A 17,989-nucleotide genomic window follows, 5' to 3' on the forward strand; every position below is an offset into this window, starting at 1 on the left:
CTTTTATGAATAATTAATACATGCAGATGTTCTTATGTTTATTTATCTATCCTGCTTGAGATGCCTTGTGCTTCTTGAATTGGAGGATTCATGAGTTTTATAAATTCTAGAAATTTTTCAGCCATTCTCTCTCTCTTCAATTTCTCTATTTTCTCCCAATGGAACTCTTATTAGACATATGTTGGGCCTTCCATTCTATCCTCCACATCTCTTCACCAATCTTTCATATTTTTCAACTCTTTATCCCTTGTGCTTCATTTTCTGTAATGTCCTGAGATCTATATTTCTCTCTTCAGCAGTATATAACCTTCTGTTTAACCTATCAGTTGAGTTTTTAATTTTAATGAATCTATGGGGAGAGATAGGCATTGGGTCTTGTTCTTTTTTAGGATTTCAATTCTAGTTTTAATGTTTTTAATCATTTTAAGCTTTATTTCATGTTCTTTTTCAGAATGCTGTTTTATAACCTCTAGCTCTTGAGCCTCTGATCCTCGTATTTGTTGACTTGTGACTTGTCAGTTTCCTGAGCATTATGTAATTTGCTATTGGGAGTTCATGCTTTGCAGGGCCAGGTGTAGCCTGGGTTATGGAACTGGCTCTCGTGGGGCAATTTTTCACTTTCTTCTGTGAGGCATTCTTGAGATGTCATGAACAGGACCAATTTTTCTATTAATTTTTCAGTTAGAGTTTCCTGATTCTGACTTTTGTTACTCATACTCCATTCTCAAGGAAGGCATAGCCTAGAGTTTTTAATTCTCAGCTTAAACTTTTCCCTCCTACTCAGAACACAGGTAGAGGCAGACAAGTTTCATTGGGCGGGCTGATATAGTTTTTCTAATCTATTTGTTCATTGAGGGTGCAGCCCTCAGTGAGTGTTCCTGGTTTTCTGGAGAGGTCTCAGAGCAACTTCCTGTTTCTCCTTGCCCCAAGGCCTTATCTTCTCTACTGCCTGGGCATTAACATCCTAGCCCCCAGGGAACAGAGACAATTTTTTCCCCTGCTGCCAACCACCTTCCTCTCTACCTCATAGCCACAGTATGAGTTTGCATGCTCACCATTGTTATTTTCAGTTACCTCTTTATTTCTACCACCTGGGTATTTTCTTTTCTTTATTGTGAATCAGTTAAGCACTTAAAAGAATTTTGGTTATAGTTCATCTAGGGTTGGAATTTTCAGATAGTGATCATTTGCCATCTTGCCAGCACCAGCAGCTTATTACAAGCTCATGGTAACATATTCAAATAATACACAAGGATATATGATGAAATATTAGTCTCCTTCCCATCTTAGACCTGCCTAGTTCTCAAACCACCTTTCTAGATGTAGTACCCTTTACAATTTGCTTAGGTATCATTCTAGAAGCATTTTATGCGTATAAATATACATATGTATACACAAGACATGAAAATGTATTTATGCAAGTGGGAATATGTTTTACCTTCTATGCTGTACTTCACAATATATTTTAGTGTTCATTGTTTACTAGTGCACTAAGCTTTCTGCCTCTTTATTTCCTCAAGACTGTATAGTATTCCATGAAATGGATGTACAGTAATTGATTTAACCACTTCCCCTATTTTTACTGAATAATTTTCAGTTATTTTGATTCTATAAACTATCCTACAATAAACGTTCCTGTACATATGTCTTTGCTTGAGTATTGTTTAAAATAATTTTATTTGTCCGTCTGTTTCTCTCTTCCTGCCCCCACCCAGTGATGGTTAATTTTACGTGTCAACTTCACTGGGCTAAGGAATGCCCAGACAGCTGGTCAACATTATTTTTGAGTGTGTCTGTGAGGGTGTCTGTGGAAGAGATCTGAATCAGTAGACTTCTTGAAGAAGATCCCCCTCACCAACGTGGGCCAGCATCATCCAGTTTGTTGAGGACCTGAGTAGAACAAAAAGGCAGAGGAAGTGTCAGTTTGCTCTCTCTGCTCAAGCTGGGACATCCGTATTCTTCTGCTCTCGGGCATTGGCACTCCTGGTTCTCAGAATTCAGGACTCACCCTGGGACTTACACCGCTGGCCCCTGATTCTCAGGCTTTGCGCTCAGACTGAATTACACCAGTGGCTTTTTTCCTTCTCCTGCAGACTACCAGACTGTGGGACTTCTCAGCCTTCATAGCCATGCAAGTCAATTCCTATAATAAATCTCCTCATATCTATATATTTATATATAGACCCTATTGGTTCTGTTTCTCTGGAAAATTCTGACTAATATACACTCTCACCCCTACTATGAGTTCTTTGTGGTCAAGGATTTTATCTTTCATTGGGTGACCCCAGCACCTGGCATGAGGCCTGGCACTGAGTCAGCACTTAATTCATGTCTCTTTCATGGATGACTGTACTCACCAAGAAGCCAAACCAGCAGTCAGACTAGTCCCAACCTCCAGCAAATGTATTTTGATCTCAATAATAACGGCAGCTATTGACTATTCGATAATCTAAAGCTATGGACTGAGCACCTCCTCTAGTTCAGACATAAGCTAATGCAATCTTTACCACAACCCTGTGAGACGGGAGATGCCATGGTCATGCTTTACAAAAAAGGAAACTGTGGCACGGATTTACATAGGTAGTGAGAGGTGGAGACACACTTTTTTTTTTTGAGGAAGATTAGCCGTGAGCTAACTACTGCCAATCCTCCTCTTTTTGCTGAGGAAGACTGGCCCTGAGCTAACATCCATGCCCATCTTCCTCCACTTTATATGTGGGACGCCTACCACAGCATGGCTTTTGCCAAGCGGTGCCATGTCCGACCCGGATCCGAACCGCCAAACCCTGGGCCGCAAGAAGCAGAACGCGCAAACTTAACCGCCGTGTCACTGGGCGGATGCCCGAGACACAGGCGTGTCTGAAATTATCACCTGGCCTCCTGAATATTGCCTCTTAATTTTAACATTTGTATTGTCACAGGCAGCATAGGATGTATTTCATTGTTCATTCCTTCCTTCCTTCATTTCCTTCATTCATTCAACCAACAAATATTTACTGAGAGCTCACAATGTTCCAGGCCAGGAGTGATACAGCTTGATGATGACTGATGATAACATCCCTGCTGTGGTGGAACTTACAGTAAAGGGAGAGACAGGTAAAGCCAAAGAGTGGAAGTGTGGTGATTGTCTGGAAGCGGGGAGAATGGGGAGGCTTTAGAAGCACATAGCTTGGGGGTTCTTCCCAGGAACAGAGGGTTTCCAGCATCTGTGATGAATTGGATGAGACTTGAAGGATGAGTGAGTTGGGGGGAAGCGGATGGGAGCAGTGAGGCCTGGGGGTCCCGCATGTCCCCTGTCTTCCTCTACGCTCTGCACAGTATCTTGCTCTTCCAGCCACCGCCAGCTCTCAGGACCTCTGCATGCAAGGGCCCGAGAGCCTGTGTCCTTCTGCTTCTGAAAGGTGGCTGCACACCTCCCCCAACCCCATCATCCCGTTCTAATTTTAAAGCAGTAGCTCCCTTGATTGAAATCTCAATTTGGGAACAGGCCTGGGATTGGCCTGTGGCTCGGAATTTTCACCAATAAGCGGAGCGGGAGGTGGGGAGGCGTCCCTTTAAGCGGCCGGGAGGCAGCCTGGAGAGCTTGGAGCTTCTCTCTCCAGGACCTGAGCGATTTTCCTGGATCCAGAGCTGCGCACAGAGCAGCTGCCACCGCCCTGGGAATGTCAGCCCCCTTGCGCGGAGCCCCTGCAGGGCCCCCTCTGGCTCCGGGCAGTTGGCGGCAGACGCCCCGCTGGGCTTCTTAGCCGCAGCGCACCCCCAGGCCCTGGGTCTGCGGCCCCCTTCCCCCATTTCCCCGGCCGGCCAAGGCGCCGCAGCGGCGAGCAATGCAGGGCTGAGCTGGGTAAGTGGCCCCCCGGGGCCCGGACGCACGGAAGGGGGCGCTGGGGCGCGTTTGCTCCTGGTTTTCAGGACCCTCCTATGGAAAACGGGTCTTGAACTGGGAAACTAACCTGGGAGAGTAACTGCCTTGCCACACACACACTGGGGAGGTCCTGAGCTCTGGGGAGTAGACCCAGGGATCATTTTGGTCTGAGTGTCTGCCAGCTTTTGCGCAGCCACTTCATTAATCAATAATAATAATATAATCATGAGGAGGGGATAATATGGTATTAAGACTTCTTTGGGGGAAACATTTAAACTTCACCGAACTTGCTTTTTAAATAATCTTTATTTTCTTACAATTCATTTCCCTCATACTTAAAATGTATTTGTTGCTCACGACCTACTTATTTATTTCACTTACGCTACCAAAAAATCTTTTTTAATGTCTCCAGGAAGGTTTACTTTAAAAAATTATTTACTTCTACCACACTCTTTATTGCTGGTTTTCCTAGAACTTTCAAATTCTTTCCTTTTCTCCTCGGTGGATTTCCGTAATTAAGCAACTGTGGATTTGTTAATTTAGTCTGTCTGAATTGGGGTGGGTGAGAGGGCCCTCCCCTCCCCCGGCCCTGGCTTTCCTAGCTTACCTAGGGGAATCTATAGGATGGAGAAAGCTGTTGGGGGCGGGTGGCGCATAGTTAATTGGAACCCTCTCTCCGAGGGTTCCAAATGTACCCTCTCAGCTGCTAGGAGAGTCAGAACTTGGTGAGATGGGGATCACGCAAATCCAGGGTGCCTAGGCAGCTGTATCCTGCGAAATTTTAAAACCAAAATAATCCCTACGGACTGGGGTGAGGGGTAAGGTTTGTTTAAAAAACGCAGTTTCAGTTCCTTCCCCTCCCTTCCCAATATGTTTGCTTTTGTGTACCTAAGCAAGAAGTTGGAAGCCTAATGCAGAGGATCAGAGTTGCTTTTTTTTTTTTTAAAGATGAGGCAGCTGGAAGAAATGCCTTCCAAAATTGGAGCAAAGTCTGATGCATGGATTGCCAAACTCCATTTCCGCCCATATTAAATTATTTTGGCTTTTAGCGACCCTCGTGTTGCTGGGTTGGCCTTTATTTGCACTTGTTTAGGTGGTTTGAATCATTTGTATACTTTGGGTTCCCTGCTTTCTGCAAACAGATGTTTCTATCTGTGCAGCTAGTTGAGTAATTAGACAGATGGACATGGCCCTGTGTGTACAGACAGAACAAATACCACTTGGGGAGGATTTGGACCTTTCCTTTTCAAATCATCAATTGCCAAATCTTCCCAGCCGTTGGGCAATTCAGATAAAGGTGTCAAGTGAGCTGAGCAGTGAAGAATTTATATGTGCAGCTAATTCTGCTCGTCCTACAATAAAACGTCTTCCCGTGGGGCCAAAACGTGGGGGTGGGGGGAGGCTTATAAAAATGATCCTGTGTTCTTAGTCACTGACTACCCGGCTCGCCCTGGATTTCTGAGAACCTGCCAGGAGAAACTGTTGACTGGATGGAAGTTTCAAGAAATGCAGAACAGAAATCAGTACAAGCCCTCCTTAAGCGACTTTTATTTCTGTTTGGAGGAAAAGAACACTTTGTTAGAATAACAAATCGTGGCTGCTTTTCAAGAGCAGAAAACGGTTTTTGTTCTGAAGGCAGATTCGTTTTAAGAGTGTGAATCATTTGGTTTAGGATTTTTTTTTTTCTTTTGCGGTGGAGGCTTGGAGATGATTAAACGTCCTGTCTGCAGGAAATTACCAGGAGATTTGAGTATTTTCCTGAATCAGCCTCAGATGGTACACAGCTTTGGGTGTAATACAAGAAAGCTCTGTTACTAGGCAATCTTTCTACAGTGATACCTTCGGCCTCTCCCAGTCTTTCAAGCTTCTCCATCAACAAGCCTTTTAATTTTTTATTTTTGGGGTTGTGCTTTCATGTAAGAAACCGAAATAACTCTCTTGTTGCCTTCATAAGCTTTTTGAGATGCAGCTTATTTTTGAGACAGTTTTATCGAGCCCACTTCCCCATTGGCCGCCTCCCACTAGCCTCGGCAGGAAGAGCTCTTGGCTCCTTTCCCCAAGATTTCCTTTAAGCCCGGATTGTTATCCTTAGGGACACAGATGTCTCAAGAAATGAGATGCAAAGGTTTGAACTAGTGCTCACCAATTCGGTGGTGACATTTATGGTCTTCGTAGAGCTGTTTGCAGCGAAGGCAGAGTGGTTCTGTGTTGGGTTTACCCTAAAGTGCATGAGCCATGTGGAGAATGGGCAATTAAAGAACCGTGAGGGACAACCGAGGGACACAACGTCCTGTTTTGTGTAGTCGTGCTTCCAGAGATCTGCAGTTTTTAATAATTTGGAAAACCAAGTCTCAGAGATGCTGTGTTCCCCAAGCTATTTTTCTTAATCTTTCCTGAACGATACCCAGTGACATTAAGCACTTCCTAGCCATATCATCAAATAGGAGAGCTCCGGGTGCTTATAAACTCAGTGTGATATTCCACTGTCAATGAGAGGAAGCAGAGGGAATAATTTTTTTAGCTACCAAAACACAGAATGGTAATCCTCTTTGAATATAATGAAACACTATGGAAATTGTAGTGTGAGTTTAAATGCAATGTTCCAAAAAAGTTTCTTTGCTGTTTTTCATTTTCTCAAAATCTAAATGGCAAGGGGTTCTTTCTCAGGATACTTAGCATTTGATTACCATGCAGTATTTTTTTCTTTTTGGTGACATTCTGTTTTCATATCCTGCTGCTCTGTGTGACAAGCAGAGGAAGACTCATTCTTGCAAAGATTGTATCTGGACGTCTTCCAGAAGAATGGGAGATGTAGGGGCGGCGGAGAGGACAGACAGATGCAGGTACTGTGGGACTCAATGTCTGGGAAAACTCATGAATGATTTCCCTGCCAGGTTAGCCCAGAGGCCCTTGAGAATTGCTTGACATGTGACTTTAACAGCCAGCCTGTGTCGAGAAATCATTGTACCCATCCCGAGGGTCTCCCTTCTCACAAGGCACCTACCCAGGCAAGATGCCAATCTACAGGGAGCGTGTACGTGACATTGCTTGTCACATCTTTGAGCATTTGTTCCTCTGTCTTTTTCTTTTAAAAAAACTATGACTATTTGCTTTCTTGGGAACGCTTGCAAAAGGTTACTTTACATTCACCGAGGCTGCTGTAATTACTCCCAAAAAGTTTAATTTTTCTAATGTTTGAGGCTTTGGTCAGGCTTTTGAGGATGAGCAAGGATCTGTTGAGTTGGATTTCAGATAAATTCAAATTTTAAACACTAGGCTGGGGGCCGGCCCCATGGCCTAGTGGTTAAGTTCGCGCACTCCACTGTGGTGGCCCAGGGTTTCACCAGTTCGAATCCTGGGCGCAGACATGGCACTGCTCATCAAGCCATGCTGAGGCGGCATCCCACATGCCACGACTGGAAGAACCCACAGCTAAGAATATACCAACCATGTACTCGGGGGCCTTTGGGGAGGAAAAGGAAAAAAATAAAATAAAAACAAAAACACTAGGCTGTCCAGCCTGGAGAAAAGGTCTTGTTTTTGTGTATTATAATAATAATAATAATAAACAGAAAGATAGCTGTTAACTTAGTGAGTTTTGGCCAAGCACAGACTAGATGTTTTATCAATCTGTCTCAGTTTTTACTGCACATAAGAATATCCTTCAGAGAGTCTGTTTCAGTAGGTCCATGGTAAGACCTGGAAATCTGCATTTTAAGAAGCATCCCAGGTGGGACCTTGAACACTATCTTGAGATGCACTGCTTTTTGTTCATTATTGTTTAAAATCCTCATAATAACCCTATGGAGTAGGTGCTATGATCATCCCTATTTCACAGATGAGGAAGGATAGGCTCAGAGTGGTTCAGTCACTCTTCTTGGTTGCACAGCTACTCAGAGGCCATGCAGGAGACCTGAACCTGTGACTGTCCAACTCCAGAGTCCATGCTTTCGAGCTTATGCTATTGGTGGTTGGTGTGTGTGGGGGGGTCTTCTCTTTACAATTTGGACCTAAGGAGCCCTCTCTGCAACTCTCTGCTAAAGACCCCTTCTCTACGATGCTGGCGTTCTTTAAGCAGCAGCCCATGGGGGCCCCTTTTATGCAGTGTGCTGTGGCAGAGTTTAGGGAGACTGCATAGAGGTGTAGGCATTAATGTTAATGCTTCAGGAGCGTCTAGCTGATTTGTGTTGAGTTCTCTGACTGCTGAGCCAAGGCGACTCCAGATCAGATTGATTTGTGAAAGGCTTTTAAATCTTCCACCTTTTGGAGTCCTTAAGGCAGCTCTGTCCCCTTCCATGGCCCCATCCACAGTTCCCAGTGCCTTCCTTTCTTCTGATCCATACATTTCCTGCAGGATCCTCCCACAAGGCCCTTCACAGTTCACATGCCCAAGATTTTCCTAATGCCCATGACTGGAGCCCACCTGAAGCCCCTCTTTTCCCCCCATTTTCTGCATAAAGCCCCCCTCCCCCCCATTAGATTCCTGCTTAAAGCAAATGCAAAGGGAAAGTTGTGAAGAAGAGAGGCAGAGGCAAGGAGGAGCCTCCTGCTTGATTCCCCCTCGGCCTGACCTGGTTTCTCTTGCTCCTGGGCACACCGACCGGTGCTGATTTATCTTGCTTAATTGCTGCAGGATAATGATAGAGGGCAAGCCACTTAACCTCATGTCGCTTTGCCTCTATTGTCTGTAAAATGGAATGTTCCTGTCAACCATTTGTCCTTTGGGTCCAAGTAACATGACGTCTGTGGGAGCCCCATGGACTTCGTTCAAACGCATTTTGAAGACGTGATCCTCGTGCTGCCTTCTGGCAGTGGTTCCCATACTGTGTTCTAGGGGGTACCTGTTTGATGAATTACTCCTCCAAGCAAGAAAACGAAAAATGGCTCCATGTGTATTTGGAAAATGCAATATCCTACATCTCCCTTTTGAGGAATCGCCTTTCATGCTAGCATATTAAAGGCTCCCAGCTGTGGAGTAGAGAAACCTGTTTCACTTTGGCTTTGTATGTTCCATTGCTAATGTGACCCTGGAACCCCTTTGAAGCCTCACCTGTTAATGTGCTACAGGACACACTGGAGGGGAGCCGCTCTGCTTCAAGATGTTGGCTCTGCTACTTATTGGCAAGGTGCCTTTGTACAGGTCAGTTACGTCTCTGAACCTCAGTTTCCTTCTCTGTAAAATGGGAATAATAACAATACCTACCCTACAGAGTTTTAGGGAGGGTTAAATAAGTTTAGAGATGCGGAGCTCACCTTCTGCCTGTCAGGAACATTTGAGTGCATCATTTCCTCCCTCTTGCTCTTTCTTCTTTCTTCTGTAGACTCTGTGTATCCACTTATCTTCTTCTTATCTCAGTCCCCTTTGCTGCTCTTTCTCCTGGACTGCTTTTACCCCTCTTTCTCTTTGTTCTTCTCTTTTTCATCTTTATCTGCTCCCTTGCTGACATCATCCAGTCCATGCTTCATGTGGTGACTACTAGATTTATGTCTTCAGCCTGGACTTCTCTCCTGAGCTCCAGATTTAAATATACAACTCTCTTCTCAGTGTCTTCATTAGATGTTAAATAGGCTTCTTGAACTTAATGTGGCAAAGCACAACTCTGGATTTATTTCTCTCCCCAAGCCTTTACCAGCTCAGCAAATGGCACCTCCAGCCACCTAGTTGCTTGAGCTGAAAACTTTTGGCATCTTTGATCTTTCTCTTTTCCACACACTCCCATGTCCAATCCAATGGGGATAAGTCCTTTCAGCTCTACCTCAAAAATATGTGCCAAATTGGGTTGGTAGGGGAAGGAGGACTGACAGGAACGGGGCTTGAGGTATTTGCTGGGGTACTGAAAATGCTTTATAGCTTGATAGAGTGTGGGTTTCATGGGTAAAGGCATTTGTCAAAATTGATCAAACTCTACGCAGAAGATAAGCATTTTGCTGTATGTAAATTACATCTCAATAAAAAATATGGTAGAAAAGATATATATCCCAAATGGGGCTACTGGTCACTCTCTCTCCAGGCACAACTTTAGTATAGGTGACCATCCTTTCTCTTCTTGATTACTCCATAACTTTCCCAAATACCTAGTGTTTCTAAAGCTGAAATCAGATCATATGACTCCCCCGTTTAACACCTTCTAACAATATCCTATTGCAATAAGGACAAGATCCAAACACTTTAGCATGAACTTTGAGACGCCTCCCAACCTCAACAAGGTCTGGCCCTTGCCTCCCTCTACTGGGACGTCTCCCTTCCCCAAACACTAGTCCCTGTGCTCCAGCCACACTGGCCTTTCAGTGCCTCAATCTCCTGCCTGCCTCTAGGCTTTTGTACTTGGTGTTCTTTCTGCTTGGAATACTCTTCCCCTAGAACTTTGCCCAGCTGGCAGCTTCTCCTCATTGAAGTTTTAGCGTAAATGTCATTCTGCCAAGAGGACTTCCTACCTGCCTTTGCCTCCCCCCCACCCCGCCCACCGTATTTTTCTTTGCCACATTACCGTGTTAATTTTTGTCCAAGATACTTCTCAGGGTCTGAAATATTTGTTTTTCAATATGATAACTGTCTGCCTCTCCCTCTTGGTTCCTTGAGGGCAGGGACTGTGTCACTCAACTCCCATCTTCAATGCATGGTACCTGCCACCTAGCAGGGGCTTCCTAAGTTGAATGAGCAAATCCTAGTTCAGAGTTTGACAGCCACTGCAAGAAAATGGTTAATGAAAAAATTTAAAATTGTTTTTATCACTCACTCACCTCCTTTTCTTGTCTTCCTCTTCCTTCCTGGGAGATGGAAAGACTAATGTGCTTCATGACCCCACTAGGTCCATCTACTTAACGTTTCTGAGCCTCAGGGTTTTTTTTGTTGTAGAACAAGGTCAGTGATAATTGCCCCATGTGGAAGTCTGTGAACCTCTTGGAGGAAGGTGTTATTGCCATAGGAGTGAGGCATTAGTGTTTCATCACCTTTTAAAAATTGTACCCCCAGCTAATGGTTTTCTTTGAAGACCCTGAGCTTCTGAACTCTCCTGCCAAGGAAGTCTGATCAGATGCAGCTGCTGCTCTGGGAATTGACTTGGGATGCAAAGATTTTTAAGATCAACTACAACTCCCACAAATGGCTTTGGAACTCAGAGGGCAGTAAACATGTATATATTTCAATCTGCTGGAGAAAATCCTGCCCAGAGAACAAAGTATAGTTCCCCAAACTTCTTCCCCACCCTGCCCCCAAAGGCTCTCACCCAATGTCATTGCTGAAGCACTCATTTAAAAATCAGAACAAAGGAGTGTATGTTCTAGAAATGTGAAAAAAATCAATAGGTATTGATGGGAATAAGGATGTCCTTCCCTGGGCAGGAAGAAAATAATACAGGCATTTCTGAAAACCCACAAACCATGGTTTATTTATTTGGAGTATTCATCACATTATTAGGACTGGAATAGTGCAGTGGTTTCATTTACCTGGAGCTCTGGTTAAGAGTGATTTGGGCTCCCTTTCGGAGCTCGAGGAACGGTGCTGTGATTGATTGGCAATGTCTGTCATGGGCAAGAATCATCTTTGGTCTTGTGCGTAAAGAATTAGAGATTATTGGATTTGGAAGGCTGCATGGAGATCATCCAGTCCAGCTCTTGACCTAATAACTACTATGCCATGTTTTAGGACTTTAGAAAAACAATCATGAGCTTGGCAAAATAATAACCCTTAGCTTTTTAGGCCTTTTTTTTGCTCTTGGGTCTCATCAGTGTTTTCAGCATGGGGTACTGCAGCATTTCCTAGGAATGTTCAGTAGGATCCTTCAGTAGTTTGGGAAATTCTGCATTACTGTATCCCCTTCTCAAAGACACATAAGGCACAATAAACATATTAAAGGCCCTGAGAAGTTCAACCATAAAGAAACCTGTCTAACATAGTTTCCCAAACCTCTGTGATCCCAAGATGCTTTTCAGGGACCCCGGTTGCCATCTTGTAGAACATTCTTCAGATGATGCTGTATGATGTCTAGATAATGGAGAGTGTATTAATTTCCTGTGGCTGCTGTACCAAATTGCCATAAACCTGGTGGCTTAAAGCTCCCTCTACTTTTCTCTTATGAGGACAGTTACATTGATACTTTGGATTCAACCAGATAATCCAGGTTAATCTCATTTTAGAATCCTTTATTATTATTGTATCGGCAAAGACCCTTTTCCCAAATAAGGTAACACAAGGTTCCAGGACTTAGGACATGGACATATCTTTGTGGGCCATTTTTCAGCTACCAGACAAGGGCAAGACATGTTGACTCAAGAGTGAGGAGCCCTGGATCAAGTTCTTGCTTTGCCAAGAGCTCCCCTACTCCAACCCCTGGCCTCGTGGGGAGGCAATAGGAATGCTTAAATCAGGACTCGGGGCCCATTGCTTACCCTTCAGAATCTCAGTTTCCTCAGCTATAAAATGGTATGTAATTGCACATATTTCATAGGATTATTATAAAGGTTAAGTGAGAGAATACTTGTAAAGTGCTTAGCACGGGTGAATACTGGATAAATATTAGCTTATTACTATAATTAGATATTTTTACGATTGCTGCTACTACTACCTCTATTATCATCTTCCTTCTCTTTGAACCTTATGGTCAAATGAAGTGATACGGGCTGCCCCATCCCAGGAGTCTCCAGGGCTCCTTTCAGAACTAGCAAACTCTGGTTCCGATCTTAGAAAGGCCACATTATAGTTTTAAAATCTTTTCACTGAAGTATAATATACCTATAGGAAAGTGGACATATCATAGGTGATCAGCTCAATGAAGTTTTCTAAACTGAACACACCCATGTCACCAGCATACAGATTAAAATGTCACCAGTGTCCCAGAAGCCACATCTGTGCGCCTTCTTCCATCCTCTCAATACTAACTACTGTCTATGTAGCATCATTGATTTTGCCTGTTTTTAGACTTTACACAAGTAGAATCATACAGTATGTACTGTTTTGTATCTGGTTTCTTTCACTCAACATTCTGTTTGTGAAATTCAGTCATTTTATTGTATATAGTTGTAGATCGTTGGTCTTTTTTTCCCTTTGGTGAGGGAAATTAGCCCTCAGCTAACATCTGTGCCCATCTTCCTCTACTTTGTATGTGGGTTGCTGCCACAACATGGCTTGACAAGTGGTGTAGGTCTATGCCTGGGATCCAGACCCACGAACCCAGGCCGCCAAAGTAGAGTGTGCCAAACCCAACCACTATGCCACTGGGCTGGCCTCTAGATCGTTCATTTTAACCGTTGTGTAGTATTCAGGTTTTAAATAGATCACAATTTATCCATTCAATTGTTGATGGGAATTTGGTTAGTTTTTAGCTAGAGACTATTACAAAGAATGCTGTTACTGATGTTCTAATACATATCTTTGGGAGGAAAATATAATGCTGAGAAAAAGTCCATGATACTTTTAATCAGTAACTCCCCCCCTGCCCCCCAATTGCCTGCTTCAGATGCTTTACCAACATCAAGAACTTCTCATAACCAAGGGTCATGGCTGATTTAAAGGAACTGATCTCCTTCCCTGTCCTACCCACCACCCTTCTAAGCCATTGTCCAAGCCTGCATTTCCTTGTGTTGAAATCTTTTGAACCACTACACTTTCCAGAATGCTTTTCCCTTGGCCTGCCATCCCGTGGGCTGGGACTGGATGTGGTAATTTCGAAGAAGTCAACACCCAGCCAGAAACATAACTCCACCTCCCAGCATCCCACTCAGTGCCACCTCATTCATTTACTCACGCCCCCACTGCCACTGCCAAGTCAGCCGTTTCTTCCCTTTCTGCCTTAAGGAGAGACATGATGGGCCACAAATGTCGCTTTCCTTCTCCATCTGGGGCCTCCACTGAACTAATCCTACACCCCGATTTCATAATCCCAAGCCTCGTATTTGGAACAACCCAAACTGTTTTACAGATTAGAGCATGTCCAACTGAAGCTTGGGAGCAGAAGGGTGGAGGAAGGAGCTGGCACAGACTGGCAGAGTAATGTGGGCATGAGCCAGACACTTGGCACCATTGCCCAAAAACGTTGGGAGCTGCTAGGTTAACTCAGCCATATAATTTTCCTTTTGTTGGGAAAGGTTGGAACTGATGCTTCAACTGCTCTTGGTATTACATACATGAGAGACTCTTCTAGATCCCCAAATCTAGTTTGAGTTTGGTCATGGATAAAGCATTACTATTATGTGGTGAACGGTGGAATCACGTACGTGGCTTTGCCCAGGGTTCCATTAATTTGTGCCAGATTGTCAATTTACACGTGTCAAATCTAGAATTAGCTGGGGAAATATAGAATGGATATTAAGCCCAGTTACCAAACATTCCAGAGAGATCTAAATGAAGTTAGGCTTATCTTGTCCCTTTGTCTTATCCATTTTGTCCCTTTTTTTTGGTTAGGTGGACTTAATGATACATTTAGGACAGATGGAGTGGGGAGGGAGGCATGGGAAATGATACACTGTGAGTGTCTTTGTTATGTTTGCATGTTTATTTTTTATTACCTGGTGACCAAGAAGTAGGAAAGAAAGTGGAGATGCTTGGGAAGGGTGAGGTTGACTCTGGGAGATTTTTTATCTGTTCAAGTCAACAAAGAATTAAGCCGTACTTTTCTGTAGGATTATAACATCTCATAAAAAATGAATAAATAATTGAGCAACCTCAGTGCAAAGCTCTTTTGGAGATTTAATTATGGTAATAGCTGTCATTTATTGAGCATTTTCTATATGACCAGCAGTATATTTGGGACTTTCTGGATCACGGGTCAACAGATGTTTTCTGTAAAGAGCCAGATAGTAAATATGTTAGGTTTTGTGAGTTAAGAGGCAAAATTGAGGACAGTATATAGGTACTTGTATAACAAAAAAACAGATTTGCATGAAATTTTTGTTGACAAAATTCAAATTATAATGACAATCATTGAGTATAGCTTTTTCATAATACAAGCCTACTGATGAGAAGAATGGAATTCTTTTTCGAGGGGGTAGGGCTTACAGTTACCCTTCCCTGTCATCAAATTGGTTGCAAATGTTCATCTCTAAAAATCACTCAGCTCATGGGCCATACAGAAACAGATGGTGGCCTGGATTGGGCCTGCAGGCCGTAGTTTTATTTACGTTATTGCTGAGCCTTATTTATCAGTAACGATTAAGCTGGGCTGTGCAGGACAGAGAAAAACTCACCAGTGGCATAAATGAGTTAGGCATTTGTTTCTTCCCTGTAAAAGAAGTTTAGAGGTGGCTCTATGGAGCTGGGCTGGCAGCTTCACTGTGTCATAGTGACCCAGGTTTCTTTTTTCCTGCCTTGTCCTCCTCAGCATGTGGGCTTCTTCCTCAGAGTCATTCCGTGGTCCCAGCTGCTGCCGCCACATCTACTTTCCAAGCAGCAAGAAAAAGAGGAGGAAGGAGTACACGTCTACCCTTTTTTTTTTTCTCACTGAGGAAGGTTCACCCTGAGCTAACATCTGTTGCCAATCTTCCTCTTTTTTTGGCTTGGGGAAGATTAGCCCTGAGCTAACATCTGTGCCAGTCTTCCTCTACTTTGTATGGGGGTCACTGCCATAGCATGGCTGACAAGTGGTGTAGGTCTGTGCCTGTGATCCGAACCAGCGGACCTGGGCCACCAAAGCAGACTGTGCGAAACTTAACCACTGCATCATGGGGCCGGCCGCCACATCTGCTCTTTTTTAAGGAGATTTCTCGAAGTCCCACTCAATCCTACTACCTTCTCCTTGGTCAGAACTTGGTCACATGGCTGCACATCTCTACAGAAGAGGCTGAGAAGTGCAGCATCTATTCCAGCTGTTCGTGTGCTTAGATAATTGGAATTCTGCCACTGTGGGGGCAGGAGAGATGTCGGGATAAGCAAGAAGGGCAGAAAGTGAGCTTCAGAGAGATTGCCATCTTCCCAAGGCCCTGTGGTAGCAGACTGCGATTTGGACCAGGTCTGCCCAACTTCAGCTCCCTCTCCGTGTCTGCCCTCAAGCATTGTGGGGAGATATATGCGCATAATATTAGTAATGAGGTGACAGGCGGTTTATACCCTTGCTCCTTCCAAAGATGTTCCCAAGGTATCTTTAAGGAAGGATGACAACTATCATCCTTCAGCTGAGAGCCCTGTAAAGGATGGACCAGGGCACTTGGCTGTGGTTGAAGCCTCAGTGGGGCCTCCTACCTCTCCCTAAACATGAACGCACATCTTGAGATCCTACCAAACCTTCTTTCCAGTCACATAGGACAGAAGCAAGTACAGTAATCAACAAGCTCGGGTATGCATGCAGAGAGAAAGTTGGCATGCCTTGTCATAAGCCCACTTACCTGCTAAGTTGTGTGAAAGGAAACACATGGGAGCGAGATAACAGTGCCTGAGTATGTGGCCTTTTAAAGTGACTTTACTCACTACTATGGCTTAGAATTTAGCCAACCAGGTTCACAACTTCTTATCCTCAATGGGAAGCTGAGGAAGGTAGATATAAACTTTTAGATTCCTTCTACATACTACATATACTACATACTTCTACATATGTATGTGGAAGGAATCTGAAACCTCATACCTACATGTATGTATATGCTTGTATGTGTATATGTATATACGTGTGATATATAGATATAGATATCTAGCTATTAGAACATTTGAGTGCTTGCTAAGTACCAAATCATTTATCACACGTATCACAATATGTGATGCCAACATCATCTCCATTTTAAAGATAAGTAAATACAGTTGGCCCTCCGTATCCACATGTTCCACATCCACAGATTCAACCAAGTGTGGATTGAAAGGCCTAGGGTGGTTGCATGTATACTGAAGATGTACAGACTCTTTTTTCTTGACACTATTCCCTAAACAATACAGTATAACAACTATTTACATAACTTTTACATTGTGTTAGGTGTTATGAGTAATCTAGAGATGATTTAAAGTATATGGAAGGATGTGTATAGATTATACGTAAATATTACACCGTTTTGTATAAGGGACTTGAGCATGGGGTGGGGTGGGGGTGTCTTGGAACCAATACTCCCCACAGATACCAAGGAATGACTGTACAATGTTGAGAGATTAAGTAACTTACCCAAAACCACACAGCCAGTAAGTGGCAAACCTAGGCAGTTGGACTTGAATCTTTCAACTCTACTCTTCCTGACTGTTATACTTAGGTGGGATAAAAGCAACAATACCATTTTCAACAAAGCACATGGGATTACAACAGAAGGAATGATTAATTTTGACTTGGGGGAGGGATGGGGAAAGCTTCCAAGAGGTAGGGAGATTTGAGCTGGGCTTGAAGAATGTCTGGGGCCATGTGGGTGGGAAGAGTGAAATCCACTGAGACAAATCATTGTTGGTCAAATATATAGTATACTATAATAATAAATAACCAGACCTGGCTAGTTAGGAGGTTTGTTCACCTTCCTCTGAATATTACCATCACTGCAAAAATAGCTGATCCATATTCCTGAGACAGCTCCTTGTCCAACTCCGTTTCAGTGTTTTCTGTCACACCGGGGGACAGGAGCAAGAGCCTCTTGCCAGAAAATGACTTGCACCAAGTTTTGATGGTCTGGTATTGAATGGTTTGTTCCTCTTTCTACTGTATTCCTGACTTTAGTTTGTCTAAACCCGGCTCTGTGTTAGTGTAAAGGAATAAAGCTCATAAATAAAAGAGGAGATGAAAGTAGGTTTTAGTAATGAGGCTCCTACTTAATCGCATCGCAAGCTAAGGGAAGATGTATTAAATATTTATTGAATTGTTGTATTAACATTTTCACTGTGCCTGCTGTGGACACTAGAACTCTCTAGAGAGTGCGGTTGTCTACCACCATGCAAGAGAAGGGAACTGTGGCTGAACCAAAACATACACCTCTATTATTACAAACCTCCATCCATCTGAGGGCTCCAAAGAGACTGCATTAATAATCACCAATTGCTTGAGGAGACTTTGTTGAAGTTTAACAGTGAGACAGTGCACAGGCGTTGATGGAGCATCAGCAGGCGCCCCACCTTGAAATGCCTCTCATAGGCCAGCAGATCCCATGCACATTCCAAGCTGCCCTTTGATTTTTTCCAAGGCCATGGTTTCTTGAGAGTTTTGTTTATGATTAGTTTAACCATGATAAACCATT

At 43.6% G+C, this 17,989-nt stretch overlaps 1 protein-coding gene across 6 annotated transcripts in view; it reads left to right on the plus strand.

Moving 5' to 3' along the window:
- The window catches only part of PRICKLE2 (prickle planar cell polarity protein 2), a 314,377-nt gene that overhangs the window by 154,819 nt on the left and 141,569 nt on the right, over positions 1-17,989 (plus strand). The window contains exon 1 of one of the 6 annotated variants that reach the window (XM_008532481.2): positions 3,557-3,844. The exons of the other annotated variants lie outside the window; for them this stretch is intronic. The gene's annotated coding sequence lies outside the window, so the exon portion shown is untranslated. Of the gene's footprint in view, positions 1-3,556; positions 3,845-17,989 lie in introns of those variants that run through there. 6 annotated transcript variants of the gene reach the window in all.

The sequence above is a fragment of the Equus przewalskii genome, chromosome 15 (genome assembly GCF_037783145.1).
Source record: "Equus przewalskii isolate Varuska chromosome 15, EquPr2, whole genome shotgun sequence".
In the NCBI taxonomy this organism is placed as follows: domain Eukaryota; kingdom Metazoa; phylum Chordata; class Mammalia; order Perissodactyla; family Equidae; genus Equus; species Equus przewalskii.